The sequence below is a fragment of the Rhinopithecus bieti genome, unplaced genomic scaffold (assembly GCF_001698545.2).
Source record: "Rhinopithecus bieti isolate Rb0 unplaced genomic scaffold, ASM169854v2 scaffold_20069, whole genome shotgun sequence".
NCBI lineage: Eukaryota > Metazoa > Chordata > Mammalia > Primates > Cercopithecidae > Rhinopithecus > Rhinopithecus bieti.
In genome coordinates this window covers 521,844-541,570 of record NW_016809702.1, presented here as the reverse complement: position 1 = coordinate 541,570, position 19,727 = coordinate 521,844, and the positions used below count along the sequence as shown (strand labels likewise).

Sequence of the window (19,727 nt, the reverse complement as noted above, 5' to 3'; positions counted from 1 at the left end):
AGATGAAGTGACCACAGGTACCAGCTAGTGATTTTTTGAGACAAAATACTAAATCTGTCAAGTTTTTACTGTTTTATTTTGGAGACAAATACACATAAAGGATACATAGCTTTTCTCCCCATATCTACTTTTGGTACTTTAGAATTACATTAGGAGGTAAGAATCCAGCTCTTTTATGAGCTAAGATAGCCAGATTTGATGCCAGTATAGAATGTACATGCCTTTGAGACATCCAGAGCAATAAGGAAGAGGGTATTTTTCCCCCATGAGAATGCTGACTACATCTCTATTAAAGCTACCAGGTAAGTCTGATAAATTACAGATAAACTTGTAAATTACTTATACAAGCAGTTAAGAGATAATATTACAATGAAACAATTTATTTTACTTATTATTCTTATCAGTAGATTATTGTATCTTTAGTTTGAATCATGCTGCAGAAGATACCAGCTTGAATGTGTACTGATATTAGGAAAAACACGTACAAGCCAAAGGAATTCAGATAAAATGGAAAGGGGTGCAATGAACCAAAAGACATCATGTCAGCCTAACATTTTAAAATGTCCCATTTCATTTTGTTTTTAATACTGTGCCTGTCACATAATAGATGTTCAACATTCCCTTCCTCCCCCTGTTCCTCTCTGATTTGTTTTGACAATAGTGGACAGGGAGAAGTATTTTACATCCATTATTTCAGCACAAATTTATTTTTCCTGCTTACAAGGTGCTTCCTTCTAGGTCCACAATATTCATCTGAAGAAAAATGGCACTGATGTTCCTACCCAGTCCCCATCTGGAGTAGGCTCAAGTTCCTCCACAGGGTGGGCTCCTAATGGACAGAGTATCTCTTTAGGTCCTCTGGCCTGGGATACAGCAGCATCTCAGTTTCTTGCTATAACACCTATCCCTACCCTCCTTCTAATGAGAAGGTGGCTGTGTGCTTTCTCCGGAATTATCTAGCAGCTTTACGGGAATAATTCAGTTTGCACCATCCTCCATATACAAACACTGAACCCTCACCACTGATATTTCTCCCAGGTTGGTTCAAGATACTGGAAACTACAATGTCTCAGTGCAGCACCTAGTACACAGCAAGTGCTAAATAAGTTGTTGTGATAATAATGATGTTCTTTAATGTAAAAATTTCTCTGTAGCTCAGATTCAAGAAACCATTTGGCTAAATAAAATATTTTAAAAATCTCTTCTTGCTGAAGAAATTTTAGCTTTGACAATCTTATTTCCACTTGAATTGAAGTCTTAAACATTTTGCCAAAGTTGACTTCCTAACAAGTATTCCCCAAATTGATGTTGCTCCAAAAGATGATCTTGTGAGGCCACTCTGTGTGTGGAGGTTCAGATAAGGAAGAAAATAAACATCAGTAGCTGTGCTGTGGATCCCAGTTCTGTGAGTCAGTGCCCTCCCATAAGCCTGATAACTTGTTAGGCAAGAAGAAGAACTGTGGAGCGTATGTAGTGAAGCCCAGCAGTTTTCTGCTCTTGGTTAAGGACTGTCTCATTTTCACTATTACCGGACTTGTCACGGGTAAGTGCTCAGAAAACTGACTGAATAACTTGCTTGGTAGTTGGTACCTCAGTTTTCTCTTGGGAAGCCCCAAGGAAACTCAAGAGTTCCTGCTTTGCCCCCTCTTTTCTGTTAGAGACAGTCACCTGGTGGCTATTATTCCTGTCTCTTGAACAATGTGTTTGAACACAAAACTGTAACCTCAGACTGTAAACTACTGGAGCAAGGACTAGAGAATAGCTCTATGAATAAAGCCAGCAGTGTCTGTCCTCCGGAAGAAGACAAATCTCTGCACTTTGAATCAGAGGTTCACCTGGCTCAGAAAGTTAGCTTTGTGAGTTTGGAGACATCACTGACCATTTCTGCACTCCAGCCAGCTCATCTGTAAAAAGCAGGGGTGATGGTAAAACATCTTGCCAAAGTTGACTCTGGATAATGATGAAAGCCTCACTGAATTGTTGTAGGGATTAGATGAGATTACGCTGAAGGGAGTGCCTCACTGCCACAGAAAGTGATCTCTCCCTCTCTCGGGCTTCCCTATCTTTTGATTTTATGTATCTCTTTCTATCTCAGCTGACTTTGGGAATGTAATTCCATTCTTCCATTGGGAAAGAAAAAATAACAGTAACTCACCTCCCCCAGGTGCTTTCCTTAGTGGAATGATAATTTTATAGCCTTGTAAGATTGTCTGTGTTTGCTGGAGACACAGCATCTGTGTTTTACTTTGTGCTTTGGACAGCTCAGCTTAGTCTCTTTGATTATAAAATGAGAAAAAAATAATTGTCAGTTGGAGAACTTTGTATAGAATGTCAATACATAGGAACTCCCATTTTGCATGAAAATCTTAAGATCTTTATAAAAGGGACAGTTAACTGGGACATAGTGAATGTGGTATCAAGCTTGCCAACATTTATCTTTCTGTTAGCCCCTCCTCCCACCAGTATGGTTTCTGAAGTCCTGAATCGTATTTCCATGCCGTTTACTTTTTGAGAAGTGAACAGGGTCTGAAATCTTGAGGATGAATAAGCAGAGTGTAATGGGGAGAACGGCAAATTAAGAAAATATTTTGGCTTCCAGTAGTTCCAGGTAATACTGAAACGCGATTCGCAGGCTTTTAAATCCCTCAGTCCTCAGAAGTTATTTCTATGAACTGATGGATGTGGGCAGACTGATAGAAGAAAATTAGTAGACACCAGCAAAATGGAAGGAGCAATTTTATAACTGCCCACTATATAGTGGATTCTTCTGCTTTTTAAAATAAATATTTGTTTGGGCGTTTGAATTCAATAGTAAGGATCAGAGGTGCACGCATGTGCACCAATAATATTGATCTGAAAAAGCTTACTGAGATTACAAGAAGGAGAAATAGAAAATAAAAATTTAGGTTTGTAGTTTCAATACAGAGACTGTGGACATAGAGAACGTATAGTTTTATTCATTTAAAAATAATTTAAAAAAATGTAAATGACACACATGCTTACAAAAACTCAAACAACATTGCAGATGGGCTTGTAATACATACAGAGTTGTCAGAAGTTTCCATCTCTCCAGCCCCAGTTCCACAAGTCAGAATCAATTCCTTTTTTCTTCCCTCTACTGGGCATTACCTACATTAATAATTCTGCTTGTCTAGTGGTTAATTAATTAATTTGCCTGCATGGCTAACTTTAGGCTTATGAGCTTTAGACATTTACTTTCTGCTAGAACAGCTAAGAATTTCCTGACCGCTCTTCTTCAGAATGTTGTTACATCTTTATTTCCACTTCTGTTATTGTCTTTTAAAATCCAGGACTACATACCCTTTTCTAGTTCCATCGCGAAGCCAGGAAGTCTTGATTCCTCACTGGGAAAGGTGAGGACATCGATGCCTCCACCCTTCCCTGAAGCACTCCTCTCCTCTTCTGCGGAGATGGATTTTTCAAAACAGACTGGGGTAGGGGGGACAGCACACAGAATATTGATGCACGCGTCATATGAAAAGCACACAGAATATTGATGCACGCGTCATATATACATACACACACACACACACACACCTGCAAAGTGCTGTTATATATATGTGTGTATATATCCATTCCAGCATTATCAATCCCAGACAACTGGGGCCGCTTACTGCCGTGCTGTGACTTTAAATTCACTCACTTCTTACATCCACTAGGAAAAGAGGATTTGTTTCCCTAAATCCTATAAAAGGGGCAAGCCTTAGGCGCAGTGGCAGCCCCGTTCCCCGCACCCTCCTGCCCTCGGGTCCCGGGAGTCCCTCCTGCGCGGGCGTACGAGGCGCTAGAGGTCACCGGAGCGCGCTCCCCTCGCCAGGGACCTACACTCCTCCCGCTGCTACATTAGGGCGCATTAACAAAGCTCCGGATTCACTTTAACTTAAAAGGTAAAAGATTTTAGGTCTGATGGGGGAGTGGGGCCAGGAAAGCTCGGCCAGCTTGGCCCGAACCCATGCGGCCACCGCTGTCCGCAAGAAGAAGAGACCGCGACGTCGCGCGCCTGCATCGAGGAGTTTTGAGCCCTTAGCTTGGTGCCGGGGCCCGCCCGGCGCTAGATGAAAGTGCTAGTGTACTCGGCCTAAGCCACGGTAACTCAAAGGTGAGGATGCAGCTTCGCTGTGCACCGGCTCAGGGGCCTGCCTGCCGCGCCAAGGCTTCGGAAGGTCCCAGCGCGACCTCCGGGACAGGCTTTCCTCTGAGGAGGGAAGGGGAGGGCATTTGTGCATCTGCACGTTCTTTCCTGTGGAGGGGAAAATCAAACCCTGTAGCCGTTCGCTGCTGGGTAGGGATCGGGCGATGCTCGGCGCCCGAGTTCTCCGCCGTTCAGGTGGAGCCTGGCGGCGGGAGCTTAGGTTCTCCGTGGGCCACATGGTCTCAGAAGAGGTCCCGCGGCCCGGGGGCGCCCACAGTGGCGCTGGATCGGCGGGGATAGCCGGGGACTGGGACTGGCCCGGAACGCGGGTGGCGGGTTCGGCCTCCGAGACACGCGCAGCCGTCTGGGCATCTCCGTGCCTCGCTCCCCACCTTCTTTCCCTCCGCGTCTGGCGGAGGGCTTAGGAGCGCGGGGAAGGCCTGGAGCGCCACGAGCAGCCCGGATGCGGGATACGCCAGTGACTACCAGAGCCAGACCGGGAGCGCGCTGCCCGCCGGGCAGGCCCCTGTCCTTGGGCCGAGTTGCCGAGCTCCCTCGGGGACTTGAAGGTGAAGGGCGAGGCGCCGGCCGGGGTCGCCGGCCGAGCCAAGGGCGAGTCTCGCATCCGGCGCCTTCTAGGTGGGGCGAAGGTCGAGCGCCAGAGGCTGGCAAGGGACCCCCGCCCAGCTTGACACCCAGTTGCGCCCGACGGCGGGGGAGGCGGAGCACAGGGAACCGAGGCGCCGGGAGCCCCGGACGTGGGAGGGCTGGGCTTCTACGCGGGGAGACGCCGGGCTCCGCGAACATCCTCACTAACCGGTCGGTGGCTCTACCTCAGAGAACTCTCTTGTATATAGTGATTCTCATATTTAGTGTTTCCTTTTAGGGAAACTTGACAGGCAAGTGCAGACTCGTCCAGGGAGCTGGAGATGGCATTAAATAAAAAAGTTCAAAACCAAATTGCTAATTATATCCAGGTATAAATAAAATAAAATTTTGCAGTCTTGAGACAAAGGTTTTAACGTGCCGCCTGATTAGGCCAGGTTCTGCAAAAACAAAACAAAACCAAATAAAACAACACTATTCCAAGTTAAAAGAGTGCCCCTATTCCAAGTTAAAAGAAAAAAAAAAACTTGTATTCCTTGTTCATTTATTGAATAAGGAATTGAGAGATGGGTACTGAGTTATTACAGATTCAAACTGCTCGCCACAAATGGAGCTGGAAATACATTTAACGGCCTTTCAGGAAACCGCCTAAAGCTTTAGAATTCAGGCTAGCCAGTTTGCAATCTAGAGCTCTTTTTTGTTGCTGAAGTTTGGGAGAAGATGGCCACTACCTGTGGACAACTTGGAGTTAAATTTCCAGAGTCTTTTGAAGCTAATAGGGAGCGGCTTTTCTGTTTGTTTGTTTTTTGAGACAAGGTATCTCTGTTGCCCAAGCTGGAGTGCAGTGGTGCATCCCAGCTCACTGCAACCTGGACCTCCTGGACCCAAGCGATCCTCCTGCCTCTGCCTCCCAAAGTGCTAGGATTATAGGCATGTGCCACCGCGCCTGGCCTGCTTTTTGCTTTTAAGACAAGGAATAACATGGCCAGAATTTGTTTGTTTATTTATTTTTTGAGGTGGACGTCTAGCTCTGTCACCCAGGCTGGAGTGCAGTGGCGCCATCTCGGCTCATTGCAACCTCTGCCTCCCGGTCTCAAGCGATTCTCCTGCCCCAGCCTCCCAAGCAGTTGGGATTACTGGCGCGTGCCACCACACCCGGCTAATTGTTTTAGTTTTTAGTAGACAGGTGGTTTCGCTATGTTGGCCCGTCTGGTCTTGAACTCCTGACTACCAGTGATCCCCCCCGCCTTGGCCTCCCACAGTGTTGGGATTACAGGTGTTAGCCACCGCACCCGGCCTGTTTTTTGCTTTTAAGAGAAGGAATAAAATGGCCCGAGTTTATTTTAATCAAACCAGTGTAAAACCCTTTATATTCTGCATTATAGCTTTATTTAAAACTTACTTATTTCATAAAAATATAAGCAGCATATGCAAACAGTTTCCCTGCTCCAGTCCCAACTTCAGATATTCAGATACATGTCCTGTGTTCCCTGGAGCATATTTTCTTTCTTTTTTTTTTGAGATAGAGTCTGGCTCTGTCGCCAGGCTGGAGTGCAGTAGTGTGATCTCGGCTCACTGCACCCTCCCTCTCCTGAGTTCAAGCAATTCTACCTCAGCCTCCCGAGTAGCTCGGATTACAGGCGCCCAACACCAGGCCCAGCTACTTTTTGAATTTTTAGTAGAGACGGTATTTCACTACGTTGGCCAGGATGGTCTGGAACTCCTGACCTCGACGATCTGCCCAACTCGGCCTCCCAAAGTTCTGGGATTACAGGCATGAGCCACTGCGCCCAGCCGCACACATTTTCTATCTACAGCCATACAAAGGAATTTCTCCCCGGAACCCCCCATGGGATCGCATTTCCCTACTATTCTGAAACTGCTTTTTCAATTAACAGTATACATTTGGCGGTCTTTTATTCCCAGAAGATGGACTTCGATTTACCGGTTGATGGTCTTCTCCACTCTTCCGTGGGGCCAGTCCCACTTGTCCCGTCTCCAGTCCAGTGTCAGTTTGTGACTTAATCTTTTACATCGTGTACCGTCTGAGCCCTGGGACCCCCCTCACACATGTGCAAATTGAGTTTATGCACAGAACAGATAGTACCTGTACTTAAATGTAGACTCACTGGGGAGCACGTTTCACTGCATAAGAAAAGAGTAAAATTGTGCACACCATAATTGCAATGTTTTACAAGACCGGTGCTTTCTGTATCTCAGGGGTGCTGGCAGAGAGAGGTGCATAGAAAACTCTGGGTGGGTTACTTCCTCCTGGAGCATTGTCCCTCCGTTGCCTGCTTACCTGGGCAGGTGCTGATCTGCGTGGATGGCTTATTGGCATTTCCAGGACCCTCCTGTCGTAAGGCTGAGACCTAAGAAGCTGATTCTCTCCAGGAGGTGAGATCTGCCCCGATAATCGTAGGCTGATGGGGTCGCTGCTCTGGCGTCATGGTTAATGTTAACTTACACTCTCACATTGTGTCGTCTGGGTGATAAAGTGTGTGGGGCGCTTCTTTACAGGCTTCTTGTCCTCTTGGGAGATGTCTGCGCTTTGTGAGTTCGGGAAACAACTGGGTACCCAGCGAGGTGGGCGCGAGAGGAGGAGCTGCCTTCCTCCGGGAGGCGGCGGAGCGCGGGCATCTTGCAGGACCAGGCCAGCGACCAGGACCAGCCCCCAACTGTAGGCGGCCGCGTAGTCCTGAGCGGTCTGGGCTTGCCCTTCCCAGCGCAGGGCTTTCCCTTCTGCGGGTCGCTGCCCCGCACACGGCTCTGGTCGTAATCCGGCTCCACAGCCACAGCTGCCCACGCCCTACGTCCGGGTTTGACCGCTTGGAGCCGGACTCCGCCTTCCTCGCCCCGCGCTGTCCCAGGCCTGCCCGGCACCTAGGGGTCTCTACTGCAAGCTCGCAGCCCCCGCATCGCCGGGCCTACTGGTGACCCCCTGCACAGTGCGCTTGAACTGTGGGCGATGGGCTCGCCCCAGGCGGGCGGCGCGCGCGGCTTCCAGATGCAGCAGCCACAGCAGCACCCGCCGCGCCGGTGCAGCTGACGCCGCCTCCGAAGACGCGCGGTGCCGAACGGCGCTGACCCCACGCAGCCCGCCTAGTCTCCTGGGAACAGCCCAGGCGCCGTTGCCGACTTGAAGCTCACTACTCAGGCCTCTGAGTTGCGTTACGAGTTTACCATGTGTTAACGAAGACCGTCAGAATGTAGGAAATATCCCTGTCTTTCTCAGAAGGAACTTTCCAGTAAAGACAGTGTTTAATATTGTTAACATCTCAAAGGAGGCAATGAAAAATGTGCTCAGCTTAAGCATATGCAAAGACAATCTATTTCCATTTTCTACTTATGCACATTTTTTTTGCATTAAAGTTTGATTTTTTAAAAGTGGAAAATTAACGGGCAGTGGCAGAAACCGCTTTTTTCCTCCGAAAGTAGTCTTCTTCCAACTAGTTTTAAACATTTTACTAATAATTATTGAGTATCTTCTACATTTTAAGTCATTATTTCTAAAGTTCTTGGTTATTGACATGTTGTAAATTTGAAAAATAAAGATTTTCTTAAAAAAGTAAGTGTGTGTGTAGATTTTATATTCTGCAAAATTAAATGTATATGCGTTATTCAGGGCCCAGCAGGAAACAGCTAACATACTTAAAGGGTGCCCGAAGAAAGATCATGAATGGTCTATATATGTGAATCCATCTCGGGACTGGAAGTATCCAGGGCCCCAGGCACTCAAAGCTGCACTCGTCAGGCCTGACTGGGATGACGGCAAAGCAGTCCCTGGGGCCCAAGATGACTGAGGCTTTAGGAGTTCTGCCAGCCAGGAGCTCTGACCTTGAAGCTACTGCTGGCCGGGCGCGGTGGCTCAAGCCTGTAATCCCAGCACTTTGGGAGGCAGAGACGGGCGGATCACAAGGTCAGGAGATCGAGACCATCCTGGCTAACATACGGTGAAACCCCGTATCTACTAAAAAAATACAAAAGAACTAGCTAGGCGAGGTGGCGGGCGCCTGTAGTCCCAGCTACTCGGGAGGCTGAGGCAGGAGAATGGCGTAAACCCGGGAGGCGGAGCTTGCAGTGAGCTGAGATCGCATCACTGCACTCCAGCCTGGGCGACAGAGCAAGACTCCGTCTCAAAAAAAAAAAAAAAAAAAAAAAGCCACTGCTGATTGTGGCCCAGAAGGATGGGACCAGGAAATAAATCCTGGAGAAAATCCTGTTGCCCACCTGGTTTCCTGGCCAAACCTGATCCCCAAACCAGAGGACAGGAGACCTGTGGACGCAGGCACCCGGAGAATGGGGGCGGGGGGAGAGGGCATATGCTGGGGGACACCCAGGTGGAAACGGCCAGGCTTTCCTTTAAGCAGCTCCACGGGAGGCTGTTTAGTGGAGTACTGCCATACTATGGGTGTGGGGTGTCAGGGATGGGAGGAGGGAATCTTAGCTGCTGCTCTTCTCATTCTCAAGAACTTTGTGACCCAGGTGGGGACCCAAGAAAATGTGTGAGTAACAATACAACATTGTCGGGTCCCCTACTTTCTCCGGTTGACATTACTTCCTAGAAAGGTTGGGTGACACCCTCTTAGGAGCTTGTGTTTTGTCCCTTAAATGTTAGAAGTTTGAAATACTAGTTTCTAAGGAGGCTTTTCAAAGGTTGGGGTAGATTAGTACCTGCGGAATGAGCTAATAAAATGGATTAATAAATGCCATTCTCCATGATAAATGTAGAGTGTATATCTTGCTCTTTTTCTTTTTTCTTTTTTTTTTTGAGACGGAGTCTTGCTCTGTCTCCCGGGCTGGAGTGCAGTGGCCGGATCTCAGCTCACTGCAAGCTCCGCCTCCCGGGTTTACGCCATTCTCCTGCCTCAGCCTCCCGGGTAGCTGGGACTACAGGCGCCGCCACCTCGCCCGGCTAGTTTTTTGTAGTTTTAGTAGAGACGAGGTTCCACCGTGTTAGCCAGGATGGTCTCGATCTCCTGACCTCGTGATCCGCCCGTCTCGGCCTCCCAAAGTGCTGGGATTACAGACTTGAGCCACCGCGCCCGGCCATCTTGCTCTTTTTCATACTACTTACTTAAGACTTTGAATGAGCTTGGCTACTTTCAGACCAAAAATTAGCTATGGTTTGCAAAAGAGCCTTGTAATGTTTGAGTGCTTTTCCCTGGAATCAGGGATGTGGATGTAGGGTGAATGATTTCTGTAGAGGATTTCTAAAATTAGTTTTTCAGGAAGCATGTTTGTGATCAAAGGGGGAACTCCACTCCCTGGATTCATGTTAAATAAATTTTGAAATGAAATACCGTAGGCTGGGTGCAGTGGCTCACGCCTGTAATCCCAGCACTTTGGGAGGCAAGCCTGACCAACATGGAAAAACCCCGTCTCTGCTAAAAATACAAAATTAGCTGGGCGTGGTGGCACATACCTGTAATCCCAGCTACTTGGGAAGCTGAGGCCAGAGAATCTCTTGAACTTGGGAGGCAGAGGTTGTGGTGAGCCGAGATAGCGTCATTGTACTGCAGCCTGGGCAACAAGATCATAATTCCATCTCAAAAAAAGAGAAATACTGTAAAACCCACATGACCAGCACTGTATTGCTGTTTAAGAACTGGTGACCAGCACTGTATTGCACCTTAAGAATTGGGGACAGCGCTCCCTGTTTGTCCTCTCAGATGGGATGTGACCATGGCAGTTGTTGCTGTCTCCCCAGAATAACTTTGATTTTTCTTTTGGGTACTTGCCCTTTCAGCATCGTCAGTCATGAGGTCTGGGTGGAGGTCACTCGGGTGAGGCCTGCATGTCTCAAGCTTGTTGGCATTGCCCATTCCCCCAACCCCCACTGTTATCCAGTTAAAGGACACATGTGACTTAGAAGGTGGGTGGATCACCTGAGGTCAGGAGTTCGAGACCAGCCTGACCAACATGGAGAAACCCCTTCTCTACTAAAAATACAAAAATTAGCTGGGTGTGGTGGCGGGCACCTGTAATCCCAGCTACTCTGGAGGCTGAGGCAGGAGAATTACTTGAACCCAGGAGGCGGAGGTTGCAGTGAGCTGAGATCACGCCATTGCATTCCAGCCTGGGGAACAGAGAGAGGCTCCATCTCAAAATAAATAAATAAATAAATAAATAAATAAATAAATAAATAAACGAACAATTAAGAGAGTGACTGGAAGCAGCCCTCCTTGGACACAGTGGGGGTGATGGTCCATACCATAACCAATGCAGTCTTTTTTTTTTTTGCAGCCATTTTAATGAGAGTTAGGCCAGGAGATTATCGGTGGAGAATGGACACAAAGCCAAACAAGGACGCAGAGAACCTGGATCCCAGGTGACAATATGAAGGCTCCCAGTGGACGAGCTGTACCTCTGACTACTTCAGTTATGTGAGCAAATTCAGTTCATTTACTGTGAGTCTGTTTTCCTCTCACTTGAAACAAAGGGATTTATAACAGATAACCAGGGGACAGGGCAGGCTGGAGCAGTGATTGCTAATTCCACTGGCTGGCACAAGGAAATACCAAATATGGAGTCTCCTTGGACTGCTGGCATTTGCATTGCAGGAGATCATCCAGGAATGCCGAATCTCAGACTATCTCTGCACTTCTGCTTTAGATTGGTCCAGAACAGTACTTCTCAAATGAATGTGCATGCAGATCTCCTGGGGATCTTTCTAAAATGAAGTTCCAAGATTCTGTACTTCTAGCAAGTTCCCAGGCTAGGCTGATGGATCACATTCAGAGAGCAAAGCCCTGATCTACACTTACTTCATAGGGACCTTCCTTCCTTCCTTCCTTCCTTCCTTCCTTCCTTCCTTCCTTCCTTCTTTCCTTTCTCTCTCTCTCTTTCTTTCTTTTTTTTTTTTTGAGACAGAGTTTCACTCTTGTTACCCAGGCTGGAGTGCAATGGTGTGATCTCGGCTCACTGCAACCTCTGCCTCCCAGGTTCAAGCTATTCTCCTGCCTCAGCCTCCTGAGTAGCTGGGATTACAGGTGCGCGCTGCCACCACGCCTGGCTAGTTTTGTATTTTTAGTAGAGACGGAGTTTCTCCATGTTGATCAGGCTAGTCTCGAACTCCCAACCTCAGGTGATCTGCCCTCCTCGGCCTCCCAAAGTGCTGGGACTACAGGTGTGAGCCACCATGCCTCGCCTTAGGGACCATTCTTAACCGAAAACACTTGAAGTTCAGGAACGGACACGAGTCATTTCAGAAAAGTCACTAGATGAGAATCTTCTGTCATTTCTCCTCTGCTCCTTACCTCGACACAACCTGTCCTCCTGACTCGCCAGGGTCCTCTTTCTTTTCTCCAAAGTCTTATCAATGATCTAGTTGCATGGAGACTGATGAGACTGACGTGAGCTGACAACACAGACACCCTGTTGGCAGGCGGCAAGCAATCCCGGCTTCCTCAATACATTTCCACTGGCCTCACTGTCAAATTTGTTATTGCTCATCATTTCAAGAATCTGTCTCTGGTTTGCTTGTCTGTCTTACTAGATTAGAGTCAGGCTCTTGCTGTAACACAACATATTGAATTAGATACTGAGTTTCTACCTTATATAAACCAGTGATTCTCAAAGAAGGTTGCACACTGCAATCAGTGGAAGCTTTAAAAAAAGACTGAGGCTTGGTCTGGCCCCTTGAGATTCTTACTTAATTGGTTTTGCCTGCAGTCAGGGTGTTTCATGTTTCAGTTTTAAAATCTCTTGAAGTGATGCTAATTGCTGCCATAAATAGATGAACATATTGATATCACAGAGCTACCTGAGAAGTCAGCTACTTATTTAGGTATTTATTTCATCAAATATTTATTGAACATCTATTATATGCCAGACACTGTACATTGTCTTCAAAGATAAGACACATACCTTCCCTGTCCTAAAGGAGCTTGTCATCCTGTAGAAGGGAAAGGTATATAGACAAATAATTGTAATAGTGTGTTCAATGCAATGAAAAATATAAAAACTATGCTTTGGCAAAAGGCAGAGTGGTGGATTCCATGTAAAGGGGCATGGGATAAACGTAATAATGGCTGACAGTAACGGAGCATTACCATGGAAGAGGAAGGCCTCCAGAGAGTGCTAATGTGTGTGTGAGGCCTTGAAGGAGGAGAGAACCCGATGAGGAAGGTGAGTGGGAGATGGGGTGGGGAAGTTTTTATTTATTTATTCTTTTTTGAGACGGAGTCTCGCTCTGCTGTCCAGGCTGGAGTGCAGTGGCCGGGTCTCAGCTCACTGCAAGCTCTGCCTCCTGGGTTTACGCCATTCTCCTGCCTCAGCCTCCCAAGTAGCTGGGACTACAGGCGCCCGGCACCTCGCCTGGCTAGTTTTTTTGTATTTTTTAGTAGAGATGGGGTTTCACCGTGTTAGCCAGGATGGTCTCGGTCTCCAAACCTCGTGATCCGCCCGTCTCTGCCTCCCAAAGTGCTGGGATTACAGGCTTGAGCCACCGCCCCCGGCCACAGGGAAGCTTTTTCTGGGTTGAGGTTCAGGGATTTGGGAATGAGATGGTGGAGGAGCTGAGAGGGCTCCCTTCTGTTTTCTTTGTAAAATCAGAGTGGGGTGAAGACCTGAAAGGGCACAGTGGTGGGTGTTGGGAGGGGCAGGGGCATTGGCAGGGGTGGGCACAAGAAGAGCAGCAAGCTCTGTTCTGCACCATTGAAGGCCCTGATAAAGGCGAGTTCATAGATCGGCATCCCTCTTCAGGCTCTTGTGCGCAGAAGCTCCCCTGTAGACAGAGATGAGACTACAGGATTCATCCAAGGCTGTGCTTTTAGCAGCAGGGGTGAAGGCAGACAAGAGGGCCAGAGAGTGTTGGTGAGACTGGGGTTGGAGAGTCCTGAGTTCCATATGGAGGAAGTGAGATCTGAAGAGAGCTTGGGAAAAACGGAGGGAGAAGCTGGGATGAGAGGAGAAAGTAGCAGAGGGGAATTTCAGAGACAAGTAGGTAAGGGTGACCAAAATGTGCAGGGTGGGCTGCTGAGGGGGTGACAGTCACTGGAGTTGTGGAGCTTAGAGACGTGGATGCTGAAACCCCCCATGGTGGGGCAGGGGAGCAAGACTGTGATCCTCTCTGTATATGGTTCATGAGATGCCCACCAGTGGGTCCACCCAGAGGGGAAGGCAAGTCTAGTGGGAATGGATTTGAAGAAATCATTCAGGAGGGGGAGGTAAAAGAGAACACAAGGATACGGCACTGAAATGCAAAACAGAGCAATGGAGAAACAGGAAAATACTGAGGAAAAAGGGCAGAGGTTCCTAGTGATAAAAGGAAGCCTTACACATCCCTCTGAAAGCTGGATTTTTTTTTTTTTTTTTTTTTTTTTTTTTTTTTTTTTTTTTTTTTAATTTAGGAGTAAAAGACCTAGAGTTCTGAAACTTTGCTAGAGGCAATAGTGGAACTGTTGCTACCAGCTCAAGGCCAACCTAGACAGCATCTCTTATCTACTCTGTAATTGATAGCAAGCTTTACAGATAAGTGATTTCAACAATGCACCCCTCCTGAGAACTTCAGCTTAGAATTAATTGCTCTTGATCACTGGGTGCTAAACTTCAAAAATCATTATTCAAAAATATTCTGCCAAACAGCTCCATATTGATACCTTGAGGCAAAGCCCCATTCATCCGGCATCAACTACAGTTCTGCTCAGCCTGAAGGGATGCCTGACTTCCCACACTTGACCTTCCTCTCCCCTCCCCCAGACCCTAGAACCTTCCCTTATCCTATTATTGAGCATTAGGGCCAGCTTGTCTACCTGACAGCACAAGGACAACACCCAATGTCAAGAGGAGCACTATCACCCAAGATACAATGGAACTTCAAAAGGTGGCTGGCTTTCCCAGAATTTCCCACTAGAGGAGGGGGGATGCACCTGGGGTGCTGAAAGCATGTGTGCTGGGGTCCTCCTGGAGCCCTCCTCCTCCAGAGAAGTCCAGTGATCTCCAAAAACAGGGCACACAGACCCTGCAGGATGCGCCCCCTACTTGGAGAGAGACAGAGCCGCCCAAAGACCTTCAAGAACAGAACCCGAATTCACCAGTCAATGAATGCCAGGAGCATCCTCAGACCCTCTGCAGCCCATGCTGGTGTGAAGGTGGAGTCAGTTCTCTCTTGGAAGTTTATTACCTGCGGCGGCTGCGACGTCCATGTTTGCAGAGGAAGGGAGGCCTTCCTCTTTCCAAGTGGATCCTACATCCCGTTCCACCGACTCCACTCAGGAGAATCAAAAAAGAGGAAGATAGGGCTTTCTGCCTCCCTTTCCCCACCTTTTCTTTCTGGGCTGTCTCACTCGGGCTTTTGCCGAATCATACACCCCAGGACCATCCAAGGGCACAAGGGCTCTGTGCTGTGGGGGAGTCTCCAAGTGCGGTTATATATAGTGTGGGCCAGCACACTCACTCCCGTTACTCATGCAGTTTGGCCCCAGTTGAATGCATGAACAATCTCTTCCAGGCACTCCCTGTTTTCACTTCCCGCTGCCCACAGGGCCCCTCCTCTGTCTGACCCTTGGGGGTCAACATCCTTTCTAGCTAATCCACCCTGCTTCCTCCCTCAGGCCGGGCTGGAGGCTGTTTTTTAACTTCGGGGGTTCCTGGAGAAGAGCTTCCTCTGCCCCTTCACGATCACATCAAACACACTGGATTCGGGGTCTTGAGATTTGAAGATTTGAAAGCGGAAAGATCAGTGGGAGTCCGAACCGTGGGAAGGAATATGATGGAAGAGGCTGGACTTGAAATATCCACCAGCGAAGGTGGGCAAAGGGCCACCTCAAACAGGGAGAAATGGGAGCACCTCGCATTCTGGATGCCCTGGACAGCAGCCTGAGCGACTGGAGCAGGGGTGTCTAAGGGGGCTCTGGCGAGAGTTCGTGCAAGTAGCATACACGGGCAGGGCGGACGCTGCACAGGTGACAGAACTGGGCCCCTCATTCTGAGAGCCCCCAGCTGGGTCTGTGACCTGGGGCCAGCGTCAACCACTCGGAAGGTCTGTTTCATCCCTGTAAAATGCGGGTAATTATATTAAATAACTACCTGCGGAGTCACTGTAAGGATTGGAAATATTTGCACAGTGCCTGCCTGAATGATGGTATTGGGAGGAGACCTGTGTACCTGAGTTCCTCTGACCTGATATTTCCATGGGAACTGGGGGGCAGCTGATGAGGAAAAAGCAAGCTTCTACCCCACCAGCCCAATTCTGTACCGAGCAATGCAGCGTGAGCCTCCGAGTGACCACCTTCCTGAGCAGTCATAATTCACTGGGACAGAAACACGAAATGGTTTTCTTCTCGAAGCATGGCTTTAACCACACTCTCTTAAATCTCCCTGTCTTGCTCTTTAATGATTCCTTGGGAAGATTTTATTACTTTTTACTTTTATTTGTTAAAATCTAACTGTATTTATTTGAAAACTTAGAATGCAAAAAGTCAATTTGCTGTAAAACCTCAATCATAGTTTAAATCTTATCCCTTTTATTCCCTTCCCTAAAGGTTTAAACTGGGACTCTATCTACCACTCATGGAGGAGGAAGGACACCCTGCCTTACAGATAGTCCTTCTCCCCTCCCTCTCTAAGGCAGGCTCCTGCTGTGTGTGTGTTAGACTGGGGTGTGGAGGAAAGAGAGGGAAAGGGACAAGGGTCATTTTACTTACCTGGTGACCGCTGCTATGCTTATCTCTGGTGCTTCTCTGCAGGTCATTTACTGGATTAAGATCCCCTATGTGGCAGGGTCCAACTCTCTCATGGGCCACATGGGATGCTTTAGAAGGTGCTGGGGGTGGTGGCCCCTAGCCTTCTTCCTGGGAGATGGGCTGCGGCTGGCCACTTCCACATCCACCTGCCCATTCTGGGCAGCAAGCCCACAGCTCTGTGCTCAGGCGCCCTCACCTGGAAGGCAGTGTTCTCTGTGATGCACTGGCAAGATGACTAGGGCCTGGTCACTTTGCATGGTGCCCACTCTACACCAGGAAAATCCATGCACTCTGGAAGGTAGTGAGATCGCCCCTACTACCCTTCTCCCAGCCCTGCCACTTCCCCTCAAATTTCTTTTTCTTTCAGATTCAATTGTTAGACATCAAATCAGAAACCAGAGTTCAACTCTCTGTTATTGCATTCCCTGAAACATCTGTCTTCCTTTTTTTTTTTTTTTTTTGAGATGGAGTCTTGCTCTGTTGCCCAGGCTGGAGCACAGTGACACGATCTCGGCTCACTGCTATTGCCTCCCAGGTTCAAGCAATTTTCCTGCCTCAGCCTCCTGAGTAACTGGGACTATAGGTGCGCACTACCACACCCAGGTAATTTTTGTATTTGTAATAGAGACGGGCTTCACTCTCTTGGCCAGGCTGATCTTGAACTCCTGAGCTCAAGTGATCCAACCACCTTGGCCTCCCAAAGTGCTGGAATTACAGGCGTGAGCCACCATGCCCAGCCTGTCTTCCTTTTCAGAAATTATTTCACGTACAATTATTTATTATGTAATTTATAAGACATTTAAGGACTGGGTGTGGTGGCTCACACCTGTAAAAAAATCCCAGCACTTTGGGAGGCCAAGATGGGTGAATCACCTGAGGTCAGGAGTTCGAGACCAGCCTGGCCAGCATAGTGAAACCCCCCCGTCTCCACTAAACATATGAAAATTAGCCTGTAATCCCAGCTATTTGAGAGGCTGAGGCTGAAGAATCTCTTGAACGTGGGAGGCAGAGGTTGCAGTGAGCAGAGATCATGCCACTGCACTCCAGCCTGAGTGACAGAACAAGACTCTATCTTAAAAAAAAAAAAAAGACATTCAAAATCACACAGTGTAATGGCATACCACCCATCGTAAGAAACAAACATCTTCTACAGTTAGTCTTTTGAATTCCTTTATCTAATACTACATCTGAACTGTGTTTGTAGTGATTCTTTATTTGCACGTGAAAGAAACCCAACTCTGACTGGACTAATAAAAATAAAGGAAGTATTGGCTATGTAATTAAGCCACAGAAAGGGCAGGTAGACTTTTTCTTCTTTTCGCTTTGTTTTGTTTTGTTTTGAACCTTTAATGGTAATATGTATGCATACTGCTGGGCTACAGAACACTGTGTTTGGTTTGTCTTTGGGTCAATGGTTGGGGATGCGCATGGCAGCACTAGTTAATAGGGTCTACATCAACAAAGATACACGTGGTCATAAAGCAAGAAACTGGTGCCTGGCATGGTCAGCTTTCATTTCCTCATCACTCAGCAGCATGTTGGGGTCTCCATGGCTGATGTGGGACTGATATCCAGACTCTGTGCATTGCAGGGTATCCTCTAAGACATCCAGCTCCTTGGCCGGCGTGGTGGCTCAAGCCTGTAATCCCAGCACTTTGGGAGGCCGAGACGGGCGGATCACGAGGTCAGGAGATCGAGACCATCCTGGCTAACACGGTGGAACCTCGTCTCTACTAAAACTACAAAAAACTAGCCGGGCGAGGTGGCGGCGCCTGTAGTCCCAGCTACCCGGGAGGCTGAGGCAGGAGAATGGCATGAACCCGGGAGGCGGAGCTTGCAGTGAGCTGAGATCTGGCCACAGCACTCCAGCCTGGGTGACAGAGCGAGACTCCGTCTCAAAAAAAAAAAAAAAAAAAAAAGACATCCAGCTCCAGCAGCATGTGGTGCATCTCCCTTGGCAATTTCTCGTAATGCTCATACCCCTGAATCAGCCCTTTGGAAACCTCGAGCAGGTCTAAGCCCACTCCACCATGGGTATCGTACACACCACCAAGTAGGTGTTGAACTTTGTAGAGTTGATGTGGACCTTGGTGTAGTGGGCAGGTGGAGGGGGAAGCCACAGGGCCCCACCTCCTGCATATGTGAGCTCAGCTGATTGTGGGATGAGCAGTTTCAAGTCACCCCCTGAGCTCTTGCCAGGCCCGAAGTGGAACAGTCCTCTTTTCTCTTCTGAGCTTCTGTTGGCCTGTTGGCTTCATTCCCTTGGGCTGTAGATCCCCAATATACTGGATCCATTGGGACAGCTTGTTCCAGCCTCATCGCTAGATAGGACGTGTGCCCTCCACCAGCCCCAGCCAGAAAAATGCAGGGGAAATCACATGCCTATCATTGAATCAATTATTGTGTGTAGGGGGACCAGGTATTGCATTAGGCTGAGCCTGGGTTTTATGGTTAGGTATTTTATTTTTAGAAAAATTGAGAGAGAATACTTGGTACTACTTAATATCCACTGTATAGATCCACTCAATTCTTTAAAATGCTTCATTGTATTCTATTTCAGGGCTATGCTGTTGCTTATTTGGCCAATCTCTAATAATGGATATTAAAGGTGTCTCCATATGGAATCAATCTAGGTTCCCATCAATGGTGGACTGGATGAAGAAAATGTTGAACATACACTCCATGGAATACTATGCAGCAATAAAAAAGAACAAAATCATGTCCTTTATAGCAACATGGATGCAGCTGGAGGCCGTTATCCTAAGCAAATTAACACAGAAACAGAAAACCAAATGTCACATGTCCTTAGTTATGAGTGGAAGCTAAATTCTGGGTATACATGGACATAAAGATGGGAACCATAGACTCTGGGGACTCCAAAATGGGGAAGGGAGGGGAGCAAGGGCTGAAAAACTTCCTAATGGATACTGTGTTCACTATTCAGGTGATGGGTTCAATAGAAGCCCAAACCCCAGCATCACACAATATACCCTCATAACAAACCTGCATGTGTACCCTCTGAATCTAAAATAAAAATTTTTTAAATGAGAATTTAAATGGACCGGGTGTGGTGGCTCACCCTATAATCCCAGCACTTTGGGAGGCTGAGACAGGTGGATCACTTGAAGCCAGGATTTTGTGACCAGCCTTGCCAACATGGTGAAACCCCATTTCTACTAAAAACACAAAAATTAACCAGGCATGGTGGCATGTGCCTGTCATTCCAGCTACTCAGGAAGCTGAGGCAGGAGCATCACTTGAACCCAGGAGGTGGAGGTTGC

At 47.8% G+C, this 19,727-nt stretch overlaps 1 long non-coding RNA gene across 1 annotated transcript; it reads left to right on the top strand.

Moving 5' to 3' along the window:
- LOC108540879 (uncharacterized) lies at positions 1–19,139 on the top strand. The gene is made up of 3 exons (XR_001888791.1): positions 1–302; positions 11,006–11,145; positions 19,007–19,139. It is a non-coding gene; the product is annotated as an uncharacterized LOC108540879 (long non-coding RNA).
- Positions 19,140–19,727: the final 588 nt, after the last annotated feature.